Source organism: Cebus imitator, unplaced genomic scaffold (assembly GCF_001604975.1).
Source record: "Cebus imitator isolate Cc_AM_T3 unplaced genomic scaffold, Cebus_imitator-1.0 Scaffold2, whole genome shotgun sequence".
Taxonomy (NCBI): Eukaryota; Metazoa; Chordata; class Mammalia; order Primates; family Cebidae; genus Cebus; species Cebus imitator.
In genome coordinates, this window is record NW_016107317.1 from 6,670,946 (window position 1) to 6,685,014 (window position 14,069).

Sequence of the window (14,069 nt, forward strand, 5' to 3'; positions counted from 1 at the left end):
AGGCCAATATTCAAGTCCAGGAAATACATAGAACATGACAAAGATATTCCTCAAGAAGAGCAACCCCAAGGCACATCAGATTCACCAGGGTTGAAATGAAGGAGAAAATGCTAAGGGCAGCCAGAGAGAAAGGTCGGGCTACCCACAAAGGGAAGCCCATCAGACTCACAGCAGATCTCTCAGCAGAAACCCTACAAACCAGAAGACAGTGGGGACCAATATTTAACATTGTTAAAAAAAGAACTTTCAAACTAGAGTTTCATATCCAGCCAAACTAAGTTTCATAAGTGAAGGAGAAATAAAATCCTTTACAAACAAGCAATTCCTCAAAGATTTCATCACCACCAAACCTGCTTTACAAAAGCTACTGAAAGAAGCACTAAACACAGAAAGGAGAAACCAGTACCAGCCACTCCAAAAACATACCAAATGGTAAACAGCATCGACACAATGAAGAAACTGTATGAAGTAATGGGCAAAAGAACCAGCTAGCATCAAAATAGCAGGATCAAATTCACACATAACAATATTAACCTTAAATGTAAATGGGCTAAATGCCCCAATCAAAAGATGCAGACTGGCAAACTGGATAAAAAGTCAAAACCCAATCTGTGTGCTGTATCCAGTAAACCCATCTCACATGCAAGGATACACATAGGCTTAAAATAAAGGGATGGAGGAAGATTTAACAAGCAAATGGAAAGCAAAGAAAAAGCAGGAGTGGCAATCCTAGTCTCTGATAAAATAGACTTTAAAGCAACAAAGATCAAAAGAGACAAAGAAGGGCATCACATAATGGTGAAAGGATCAATGCAACAAGAAGAGCTAACAATCCTAAATATATACACATCCAATACAGGAGCACCCAGATACAAAAGGCAAGTTCTTAATGACTTACAAAGAGACTTAGACTCCCACACAATGATAATGGGAGAATTTAACACTCCACTGTCAATATTAGATCAGCGAGAAAGAAAATTAACAAGGATATCCAGGACTTGAACTCAGATCTGGACCAAGCAAACCTAATAGATATTTACAGAACTCTCCACCCCAAATCCACAGAATATACATTCTTCTCAGCACCACACCATACCTACACTAAAATTGACCACATAATTGGAAGTAAATCACTCCTCAGCAAATGCAAAATAATGGAAATGATAACAAACAGTCTAATAACACAGTGCAATCAAGTTAGAACTCAGAAACTAACTCAGAACTACACAACTTCATTGAAACTGAACAACTGGCTCTTGAATATTAACTGGATACAATGAAATGAAGGCAAAAATAAAGATGTTCTTTGAAACCAATGAGAATGAACACAAAACATACCAGAATCTCGGGGACACATTTAAAGCAGTGTCTAGAGGAAACTATATAGCAATAAATGCCCATATGAGAAGCAAGGAAAGATTTAAAATCAACACCCTATCATCAAAATGTAAAGACCTAGAGGAGCAAGATCAAAAACACTCAAAAGGTAGCAGAAGACAAAAAATAACTAAGATCAGAGCAGAACTGAAGGAGATAGAGACACAAAAAAATCCCTTCAAAAAAGTCAATAAATCCAGGAGGTGATTTTTTGAAAAGATCAACAAAATAGACCACTAGCCAGATTAATAAAAAAGAAAGAAGAATCAAATAGATGCAATAAAAATCAATAAAGGGGACATCACCACTAATCCCACAGAAATACAAACTACCATCAGAGATTATTACAAACAGTTCTATGCATTCAAATCAGTAAATCTGGAAGAAATGGATAAATTCCTGGACACTTGCACTCTCCCAAGACTAAACCAGGAAGAAGTTGAAACCCTGAATAGACCAATAACAAGAGCTGAAGTTGAGGCAGCAATTAAGAGCCTATCAACTAAAAAAAGCCCAGGTCCAGACTGGTTTACAGCCGACTTCTACCAGACGTATAAAGAGGAGCTGGTACCATTCCTTCTGAAACTATTCCAAACAATAAAAAAAAGAGGGAATCCTCCCCAACTCATTTTATGAGACCAACATCATCCTAATACTAAAACCAGGCAGAGACGCAAATAAAAAAGAAAACTTCAGGCCAATATCCACGGTGAACTTTGACACAAAAATCTTCAATAAAATACTGGCAAACAGAATGCAACACCAAATCAAAAAGCTTATTCATCATGATCAAGTAGGCTTCATCCCAGGGATGCAAGGCTGGTTCAACATACGCAAGTCTATAAACATAATTCATCACATAAACAGAACCAAAGACAAAAACCACACGACTATCTCAATAGATGCAGAGAAGACCTTTGACAAAATTCAACAGCCCTTTATGCTAAAAACCCTCAATAAACTAGGTATCGATGGGACATATCACAAAATAATAAAAGCTATTTATGACAAACCCACAGCCAATATCATACTGAATGGGCAAAAGCTAGAAGCATTCCTTTGAAATCTGGCACAAGACAAGGATGCCCTCTCTCACCACTCCTATTCAGTGTAGTTTTGGAAGTTCTAGCCAGAGCAATCGGGCAAGAGAAAGAAATAAAGGATATTCAATTAGGAAAGGAGGAAGTCAAATTGTCTCTATTTGCAGATGACATGATTGTATATTTAGAAGACCCCATCAACTTAGCCCAAAATCTCCTGCAACTGATAAGCAACTTCAGCAAAGTCTCAGGATACAAAATCAATGTGCAAAAATCATAAGCATTCCTATACACCAATAACAGACTGAAAGAGAACCAAATCAAGAATGAACTGCCATTCACAATTGCTACAAAGGGAGTAAAATGCCTAGGAATACAACTAACAAAGGATGTGAAGGACTCCTTAAAGGTGAACTACAAGCCACTGCTCAACCAAATAAGAGAGGACACAAACAGATGGAGAAACATTCCATGCTCATGGTTGGGAAGAATCAATATCATGAAAATGGCCATACTGCCCAAAGTAATTTACAGATTCAATGCTATCCCCATCAAGCTACCAATGACCTTCTTCACAGAACTGAAAAAATCCATCTTCAACTTCATATGGAACCAAAAGAGAGCGCACATAGCCAAAAAATATCCTAAGCAAAAAGAACAAAGCTGTAGGCATCATGCTACCTGACTTCAAACTACACTACAAGGCCACAGTAATCAAAACAGCATGGTACTCGTACCAAAACAGAGACATAGACCAATGGAACACAACAGAGGCCTCAGAAGCAACACCACACATCTACAATCATATGATCTTTGACAAATCTGACAAAAACGAGCAATGGGGAAAGGATTACCTGTTTAATAAATGGTATTGGGAAAACTGGCTAGCCATGCACAGAAAGCAGAAACTGAAGCCCTACCTGTCATCTTACACTAAAATTAACTCCAGATGTATTAAAGACTTAAACATAAGACCTAACACCATAAAAACCCTAGATAAAACCTAGGCAAAACCATTCATGACATAGGTATACGCAAGGACTTCATGACTAAAACATCAAAAGCAATGGCAACAGAAGCCAAAATAGACAAATGGGATCTAATTAAAGTCCAGAGCTTCTGTACAGCAAAGGAAACAATCATTAGAGTGAACCAGCAACCAACAGAATGGGAAAAAAATTTTGCAATCTACCCATCTGACAAAGGGCTAATATGCAGACTCTACCAAGAACTAAAAGATTTACAAGAAAAAACAAGTGTATTCAAAAGTGGGCGAAGGACATGAACAGACACTTTACAAAAGAAGACATCTATGAGGACAACAAACATATGAAAAAATGCTCATCATCACTGGTCATTAGAGAAATGCAAATCAAAACCACACTGAGATACCACCTCACGCCAGTTAGAATGGTGATCATTAAAAAATCTGGAAGCAACAGATGCTAGAAAGGACGTGGAGAAATAGGAACACTTTTACACTGTTGGTGGAAGTGCAAATTAGTTCAACCATTGTGGAAGACAGCGTGGTGATTCCTCAAGGACCTAGAAATAGAAATACCATTTGACCCAGCAATCCCATTACTGGGTATATACCCAAAGTATTATAAATTGTTCTGTTATAAAGACACATGCACACATATGTTCACTGCAGCACTGTTTACAATAGCAAAGACCTGGAACCAACCCAAATGCCCATAAACAATAGACTGGATAAAGAAAACGTGGCACATATACACCATGGAATACTATGCAGCCATAAAAAACGATGAGTTCATGTCCTTCATAGGGAGATAGATAAATCTGGAAACCATCATTCTCAGCAAACTGACACAAGAACAGAAAATCAAACACCACATGATATCACTCATAGGCAGGTGTTGAACAGTTAGAACACCTGGACACAGGGAAGGGAGCATCACACACTGCAGTCAGTTGGGGGAACTAGGGGAGGGACAGCTTGCGGTGATGAGGGTGGGGAGGGATAACGTGGGGAGAAATACCAGGTATAGGTGATGGGAGGAGGGAGACAGCCAACTACTTTGCCGTGTATGCACCTATGCAGCAATCCTGCATGTTCTTCACATGTACCACAGAACCTAAAGGACAATTTTTTTAAAAGCCTCTCTAAAAATGTTGAAAACAGACATTAAATTGTATTGAGTTGATTATAAGAACAATAGATACCCAGAGAAAAGGAAAAAGGGGGGAAAAAAGACTAAATAACACACCTAAAAGGCTTCCTGAAGGAGGAAGAATTCAAGAAAGTGCAAGAAGGATGAGTGTGGTCTAGTTAGGAGGCACAGAGACATGTTATTTCAGAAGACGAAAATTGGCTGAATAGACAATAAGGCCATTAATTTAAATTTGAGAGAGAAATGATAAGCACAAGAAGGAGACGAATGAGACAGCTTGGTGAGCAGAAACAATAAATGAAGTGCTATAAAGTGAAGGTCAGAAAACCAGAACTTTAAACATGTCTTCACTCTGTCAGGCACAACCAAATGCCACTGACTGGCAAGCCCCCTTGGAGTCCTTTAGAGGAATGTATCAGTAATTCAGAATATGAAGTATCAGTCTTAGTACAGGGTAAACACACGCTGATGGATTGGAATCTTGTGCTTAACACAAGTCTTTATGTCAGGATATTCCTCCAAGTGTTCATTTCATCTTAAATTTGGGTGTTCTGCATTCTATTTTATTCTTCAACTCTCCTAATCTTTTCTTGGACTCCAGTTTATGGACCTTGGGATCATTAAGCAGCACCTCCCTTTGGTTGCACCTTTGCTATGGGGAGTGAATCTGACCTTTCTCATAGTCATAGTCTACAAAAGCTAGATAATTTATCATTTGAAAATAAATCTATGACTAGATGTGATCCATAAGTGCTATATATATATTTCAACTATTTGTAGGAAGTTTAGCATTTGGGGCTTATGCAAATCTACTGAATTAAAACTGTGTAATTTATGAGAAGAGTCTTGAATCTAATCTTTCCCATTTGGAAGTTTGAAAAGAATAAAGGGGAAATCACTGGAATGAATATGGATTTGTTTTGTATAACGGAAACTCATGTGTGGAAATGATCTATAGGGCATTCAATTCAGCATTCAGCTTCCTGCCAGTGCAGAATTGCTCCCTACCATAAAACCTCAGAGGCTGAGTTCAGACTATTTTAAAATATAACTCCCCTGCTACCAAACATCAAGGAGAGCTTGTGGGAGTCCTGGACAATATGCTTTGATATGAACTGATGACCTCCTTCTGTAAACTGTACTGCCTTCCACATCTAAACATATTTTCTATTTGTGATTGGTCTTACAAAAGTAAAAACTTGGTAATAAAACAAGGTAAAAACTTGCTGTGTTATGGCTTATTGAATCTGTCTTTTAGGATGGAGCCTGTTCCTGGAGCAATATATTAAAATGATGAGGCCCACTCTTGTCCCTCCTAGGCCTTATACAAAATTCATCACATGCCCTGCACTCTCGCTGCCACATCCAAGCAAGCTACAGACAATTAACTTGTTTCAGGCAATTTCCCTAACTTTTTGTCTGACTTCAGTAAAGGTGATCCCAGCTAATGCAACACCATATTCTGTAATCCCAATGTGAACGTTGAATGAATGGATGAATGAATGAATGGACTTAAATCTGGTCTTGAATCCAAATCTTGTAGTGTCAATAACCAGCCTAAAATATCCATCTTTCAACAGATTCCCATAACTTTAAAAACAACCAAATCAATATGGCCTGCAAGGGCCTGTTAAAATCTGGCTCTGGCTACTTGCTCAGCCTCGTCACATGGTACTTATGAACACTTGTGCTGCAGCCTATACAAGTTTTTTTTTTTTTTTTTTTTTTTTTTTGCCTTCTCCAGTGTATCATGCTTCTCCAGCCTCAGATTCCTTGCAAATGCTGTTTACTCTTCCCTCCCCACCCCATCCCTTCCCATCATTTTGCTGACCAACTGCAACTCATCTTTCATCTCAGCTCAAATGTTGCTTCCTCAAGAACAGTTTCCTGATACCCTCAAATGGATCAGTTCCCCCTAACATATGCCTTTATATTTTCTTTCAATTTGTATTCAGAGCAAATATTGCTTATTATAATTATGAATGTCCCTAGTACCTAGTGGGACATCAATAATCATTTCATAAGTCTGAAGGAATCTGGGTGCTATGGCTAATGCCTGTAATCCCAGCACTTTGGGAGCCCAAGGTGGGGGGATTGCTTTAGCCCAGAAGTTTGAGATCAGCCTGGAAAACATGGTGAAACCTTGCCTCTACAAAAAATATTAAAATTAGCTGGGCATGGTGGCACGTGCCTGGAGTCCCAGCTACTCAGGAGGCTGAGGTGGGAGGGTCACTTGCACCCAGTAGGAGGTCGAGGCTGCAGTGACCCATGATTCTGCCACTGATTGTGCACTCTAGCCTGGGCAACAGAGCTGAGGTCTTATCTCAAAAAAATAAAAATAAATTTTTAAAAGATTTAAAGACTTCATGAAAAGCACACTGAGCATGTGTCTGTGCAAGATCTGCAGTTTCTGTGTTTAACACAGGTAGAGCTCACACATCAGCAAGGAAAAATGCTATCTTGCTTTTTGCTTTTGCATCATTGGAATTCCTAGGGGTTCAATCTTGGAAAAATCAAATGACTTAGCAAAAAAAAAAAAAAAAGTAGAAGTATAGGTGTTTATTACATATAGATCATTTGAGAAATATGAAGCTTTGGAAAAAATGAAAACTACCAGTACCCAGATCTATGTGACACAAGGGAGTAGTCTACACCAATCAATCTCTTCTTTCTAGTCCACTGCACTCACTCAGATATAAAGGGATCTTTGGAAGAACAGAAAAGAGACAGAGACAGCATAACTTTTTAAAAAATATCAATGTGGCAGTAAATATTACTAAGACAAACATACTTATTTTCTGTCTCTTAGTTACTTGACTTGAGAATGTCTAGAATAGCTAGTCTTCTCCTAAAAAAGACTGTATAGTCAGTATGGGATTAGTTATCCTACAGTAAAAATCAACCCCAAAATCCCAGTGGCTAAACACAGTACATTCATTTCTCTCTCCCTCTGCATGTCCAAGGCGAGTCGACATTGGATTCTGTTTGTTGTGGTCATTCAAGGAATGAGGCAAAAGTGGGGTTCAGGAGAGAGGGGTTTCTTAACACAGGCTTCCTTGATGAACCACAACATGGAATGAAACAGCAAAACATTACTCATTAGCTCAGGAAGTTATTCTTAGAAGTAACACACATCACTTCAGCTCACGTTTAATTGATCAAAGCAACCCTCGTGGTCACGCCTAACTACAAAGTTATTGAAAAAGTGCAATCCTACTATGTACCAGTATCCAGACAAAACAACACTAATGGCTACCACAATAATTGATAGTGGCTAACAGCGCTAATGGCTACCATATGAATTGATAGTGCTCAGAACAAAGATTATCATGACCTCGATTTCCCTGTACACTAGCAGAGCTGGGATTGTTATAAAAGACACCAGGGAGGAAAAGAACTTGCAGAAACCCAAAAAAGCCTAACCCCAGAAGTACAAAGCAACAACAGAAAAAGGAAAGAACTAAAGAAATGTTTGCTCACCTTCATTCTCTAGACTCCATATGTATTTATGACCCACTAAATATAAAACTGTTTTCTTTCTAGCAATACATTGCACATACACACACATAACCGAGGAGTTATACTATTATAGTGCAATTATGATTACTACAAAAGGTTAAAGATATTTAGGGGGAGAAAGGACAATAATATATTTAGCAGAGGTCTGAAGTAGCTTCAAAATATTAAAAACAGTTGGGGCAAGGTGTCTTATGCTGGTAATCCCAGCACTTTGGGAGGCCAAGGCAGGAGGATCACTTGAGCCCAGGAGTTCAACACCAGCCTGGGAAACATAGTGAGTGAGACCCCATCTCTACAAAAAAATTAAAAGAATTAGCACAGAATGGTGGTACACACTGTAGTTTCAGCTATGCAAAAGGCTGAGGTGGGAGGATTGATAGAGCCTGCAAGGTAAAGGCAGTAGTGAGCTGAGACTGCAGCACTGCACTCCAGCCTGGGTGACAGAATGTGACACTGTATCCAAAANTTTTTTTGAGATGGTGTTTTGTTCTTGTTGCCCAGCTATAGAGCAATGACGGGTCTTGGGTCACTGCACCCTCCACCTCCCTGGTTCAAGCGATTCTCCTGCCTCAGCCTCCTACGAGTAGCTGGGATTACAGGCATGCACCACCACGCCCAGCTTATTTTGTAGTTTTAGTAGAGACAGGGTTTCTCCATGTTGGTCACACTGATCTTGAACTCCCTATCTCAGGTGATCTGCCAGTCTGAGCCTCCCAAAGTGCTGGGATTACAGGTATGAACCACTGTGCCCAGCATTAAATTGGTTTTTCTTAATAAAGAAAATAATTGGCCAGGCACGGTGGCTCACACCTTAAATCCCAGCACTTTGGGAGGCTAAGGCAGGTTGATCACCTGAGATCAGGAGTTTGAGACCAGCCCGGCCAACATGGTGAAACACCATCTCTGCTAAAAATAAAAAAATTATCTGGGCATGGTGGTGGCCACCTGTAGTTGCAGCTACTCAAGAGGCTGAGGCAGGAAAATTTCTTGAACCCGGGAGGTGAAGGTTGCAGTGAGCCAAGATCGCCCCACTGCACTGCAGCCTCGGCAACAGAGTGAGACTCTGTCTTATAAAGAAAAAGAGAAATATATATATATATAAAACAAGACTTAAAAGAATATATAATTTTCTTTCTTCTACCACCATCCTTCTCCTTGCCCCACCACCTGTGCTTCCTGATTTCATGAAAAGAAAATGCTGAACCAGATCTGGATGACAATGAGGATGAGGAGGAACCTGCAGTAGAAATCGAACCCGAGCCAGAGCCTCAGCCTGTGACCCCAGCCCCACCACCTGCCAAGAAGCGGAGAGGACGACCCCCTGGCAGAACCAACCAGCCCAAACAGAACCAGCGTAAGTTGTTCATCTCTGCTCTGGAGGCTGGCGTCTTCTCCTAGCATGTGAGGGAGCCAGATGGGTCCTTGTTCTTTGGGGAGGTGGGAACTAAGCCATGAGAACAAGTTAAGGGCATGTTGAGAACAAACTCTCAGGAAATGGTTTTTTAGGAGTATTTACTGAGGAACATCTGAGGAAGTCTTTATAGGCCTGTTACATTTTAAGGAGAAAAAGTCCAGATAGAAGGGTACTTGTGTTCTACAAGATGGGTACTGCTAATGTGGGCGGGTTTTGAAAAACAAGCAAAGTCACAGTCAGCTGGGAGAATGGATGCAGTAAAGAATATAGAAGAGCCAATTGTAAATGGTGGAGAGGGAAAGCAGTTTCTGTGCTGAGATTGCCCCTTCGAAGAAATTCACAGTAGGGCATAGTGGCTCACACCTGTAATCCCAGCACTTTGTGGGGGCCAAGATGGGAAGATCACCTGAGGTCAGGAGTTCCTGACCAACAAGCCTGGCCAACAAGGTGAAACCCCATCTTTGCTAAAAATACAAAAATTAGTCAGGTGTAGTGGTGGGCACCTGTAATCCTAGCTACTCGGGAGGCTGAGGCAAGAGAAATCGCTTGAATCCAGGAGGTAGAGGTTGCAGTGAGCTGAGACGGCAGCACTGCACTCCAGTCTCAGCAGCAGAGTGACTCCATCAAAAAAAAACTCAAAAAAAAAAAAAAAAAAAAAAAAGCGTAAAACACCTGGAATGTGTAAAAGTATTGAAGATAAGGGAATCTGGTAGGAAAAAAATTTTAGAAGAGAAAGTGGGCCTCACTAAGAATCCTACTTCCTGCAGTGGGAATGAAGCAGGATCATTTATTGAGATTTAATTCATATCAATCCTCTCTTCCATTTTCTTTCCACCTACCAAACAGGTAGTCAGATCTTTTGAATTTCCTGATTCAAGTATTATGCTATGCAAACAACAAAAGATCAAATTCATAGAAGACATCAGAGGGTAGGGAGAAAAAGACCCGTTACTTGAGAACAAAGTAAAGGGAAGTATGCAAATAACAGAGGCACACCTGGGCAAAGAATGGCCCTGCTCTGTAGCACTAACCTGAGAAGTTAGCTAAAGTCAGGGCATTGCTATGTGGTCATGCAGGAACACTGGACCCTAATCAAAAGTAATCATTTCTATGTTCTAAGCCTAAAACAAAAGCAGCACAGTTGCCAGACTTGGAAGCACCACTGACAATAGGCATCGCAGAGTTTATCAGAAAGATAGGAGGAGCCTCCTTGTTATTTTCGTGCAGCCTACGATGTCTCAGAATTTTGACAATCTGGTGAAGGAGAGGGAAGATGGCATTAAAGATTAAATTTGCTGCTGGGCCTGGTGGCTTGTGCCTGTCTTCCCAGCTACTCAAGAGGCTGGAGAGGATGGCTGAAACCCAGGAGTTCCAGACAGTGGTGAGCGATGACCACACCAGTACACTTTAGCCCCAGTGGCAGAACAAGACCTCATCTCTAATGAAATTTGCTACCAGCCCAATGGGGTGGGAACTCAGTCAGATTTAAATTGATTTATGGAGGAAAAAGAAAGTCTCAATTCTTATGTACCAGAGTTTATAGTTACAAACCTATACTCATTAGAAGAAGGAAAGATTATGGACTAGGACTAGACTTATGAAGACATTAGAAAAGGAAAGCCTATTTTACTTCTCATTATCTATTTTTGTCTGCCTTAAGAGAAAAGGAAAATGGCAAGTATTACACCAGGGAGATCCTGCAGATATGATGGTATTAGCTCTGTTCTTAGGGTAAGTGTCTGTCTTAGTCCAATTCATGCTGCTATAACAAAATGCCTGAGACTGGTTACTTTATAAACAATAGAAATGTGTTTCTACAGTTCTGGAGGCAGGGAAGTCCAAAATCAAAGCACCAGTAAGTTCATCATCTGGTGAGAGTCAGGTCTCTGCTTCCAAGACAGTGCCTTGAACCCTGTGTCCTCACATGCAATAAGATGGAAGGGCAAAAAAAAGATAAACTCCCTCCATCAAGCTGTTTACCTAACCACATTCAGCAGGAAGGACCCCTCAGAGCCTAATTTCCTCTTACAGGCCCCTATGTCTTAATACTACCACATTGGCAACTCCCCATTTTAGAGATAACACATTTAAACCACAGCAGCTTAATCCAATACCTGATGCATGAAAGCCACATACCCTAAAAGCTGCCAGAAGCTATATTCAAAGTACCAGACAAAGTACAGAACCAGTGATTGCCATCTCTAGGAGAAGGAATTTTGAAAAAGCAAATAAATGTTGAATCACAAAGGGTGCCCTAGGTTGGACCTTGGAATAACATTTATGCTGCCTTTTTAATAAAGAATTTATTTTGCCTAGTGGGTTATCTATCTCTCAAATTCTTAGTAACTATGAAATACTGAATATTATTCCAAAAACATCAGTGTTCAGTGTTGGCCTTATGTACGTTGTGATCACACTGCTCTTTCTAGGTCCTCTCCAACTGAAAGAATGTGACATAGTGCAACCATTTTGAGCTTGCTGAAGATTTGCAGATGTGAATCAAATAATACAAGGTAGGGTGGGGGACACTTAAAATTTAGAAATGAAGGGATGCCTGACTTCTGATTTGTCAATCTGTAAAGGTTTTTATTGAAGTTTTAGAGTTCTTCCATCACTAATTAATAAATAATGATGTGTCAGACAAGCAAATTTAATACTGAGAAAACTAACAGATACACATTTCAAAAGCTATTAACACTGACTTCATCTCATTTCAGTGCCATTATTTCAGTGTTTTGTTCAATGAAAACTGACACTTGGTATATTAGACCAATTATGAGATAGAAAATCGTGTGCAAAATAATTATAGTTAAGCCCTTAATGTCAGGTTTGTATCTTCCTTTTCCAACTTCTCTCTTCCCAAAACAAGTCACTTCCTCCAGCCACTATTCTCTGAGCATCTTCCAAATCCTCACCTCCCCATACCATGTCTTTACTTACAAAATTCCTCCTTCAGTTGTGCCTCTTCTAATTGTTTTGTGGACCAAGACCAGGATTGAGTCATCCTTGTATCCCCTACAGGCCCTAGCATGGTACTGGCATATAAAAAGGTATACAGCAAATGCTTGCTGAAGTGAATTGTATTTTTATTTTTGGCTGCAGTCATTATTATAGCGATTCTCACATCACAGGCTGCATAAGGACTCACCAACCTGTACTGCTACCCCTTCCTAATCCAACAACAACAACAAACAAAACTTGTTGAGAGAAGAAAATAAAAGGAGGAAAAGCAAGTGGACAGGATGAAAAAAAAAACTAAAACTGTACCATTGAAGTCAATTCCATGGAAGAACAATTTCTTTACTATCCTTAAATAAGTGTGTTGGTCAAATGTACAGATGTTAAAGAAACATTCCTATTTTGTTAATAGTGCATGATAGACCTCATCAGAATTAGTCTCCATTCTTTGGAGGATTCTGTAGGGTTTTTGTAGTCTAAAAAGCTTCAGTTTGGGGAAAATTTGGACTGTTTTCTATTGAAATTGCTTGTCTTTTGGATTTCATCCCTCTCCAGGGCATTAGAAGAGTGAATCAATTCTACTTAAAGTGACAGGACTTGGATAATTAGGTGAACCATTCAATTTATTTAGAGACAGTCCTTAGATTCGTGAAATAATTTCAATAAAACTCATTTTCATGCCAAGATTGATATGGTCATTAAGCTCTTACGTCAGCAGACATAGTGCAATTCAAGTTTTTCATACGTAGTCACCTCAGTCTTTGTGATTTTAAAATACTTAAATGCTTTGTGTCTGAATAATAATGAAGATGGCAATGTTTATGAAATACCTACTATGTGCCAGCCCCTATGATAAGCACTTCCCACAGAGTGATTCAGCTTAATACTCATTAGTAATAACAGAATCAATATTTTCTTTTAACAGATGAGAAAACTAAAGCACAAAGAGATTAAATAACTTGGCTAGAGCCACCCAGTCAGGTGGCAGAGCTAAAATCAAACCAAAGATAAATTCCACAGTCCTCACTCTAAATTACTGTATCGTGCTATGGCCCAAGTTCACAAGTGTCTCCCACTAATTACTTGTCACCTGTGATGGCAGCAGTTTGAAAAAATTTGATCGATTTACTAGTTAAAATTCTCATCAGGATTTTTTAAAGAGATAAGAAAGCAAACAGGCAGTTACAGTTATCTTACAACTGGAAAATTTGAGAACAAATACATGTCACTCTGCCAGGCCCCACTGAAGCAGCTAGGTGAGGAGGAGGCTTCTGCCAGATTGCTGTAACCAGACACGCCTAGCTGAGACTGGATGAATGGTTGTGTAAGGAGGAGTCTGTAATTCACAGAAACCTTGCTATCAACTACCCAGTACCCACGTGGTTGTGTAAGAAATACCTATTTGCCTGGCATCATATTGAAAGGGCTTTGTTCAGGCTATTGCAATCAAAACAGCGTGATATTGGTACCAAAACAGAGATATAGACCAATGGAACACAACAGAGGCCTCAGAAATAATGCCACACAACTACAACCATCTGATCTTTGACAAACTTGACAAAAACAAGCAACGGGGAAAGGATTCCCTATTTAATAAATGGTGTTGGGAAAACTGGCTAGCCATAT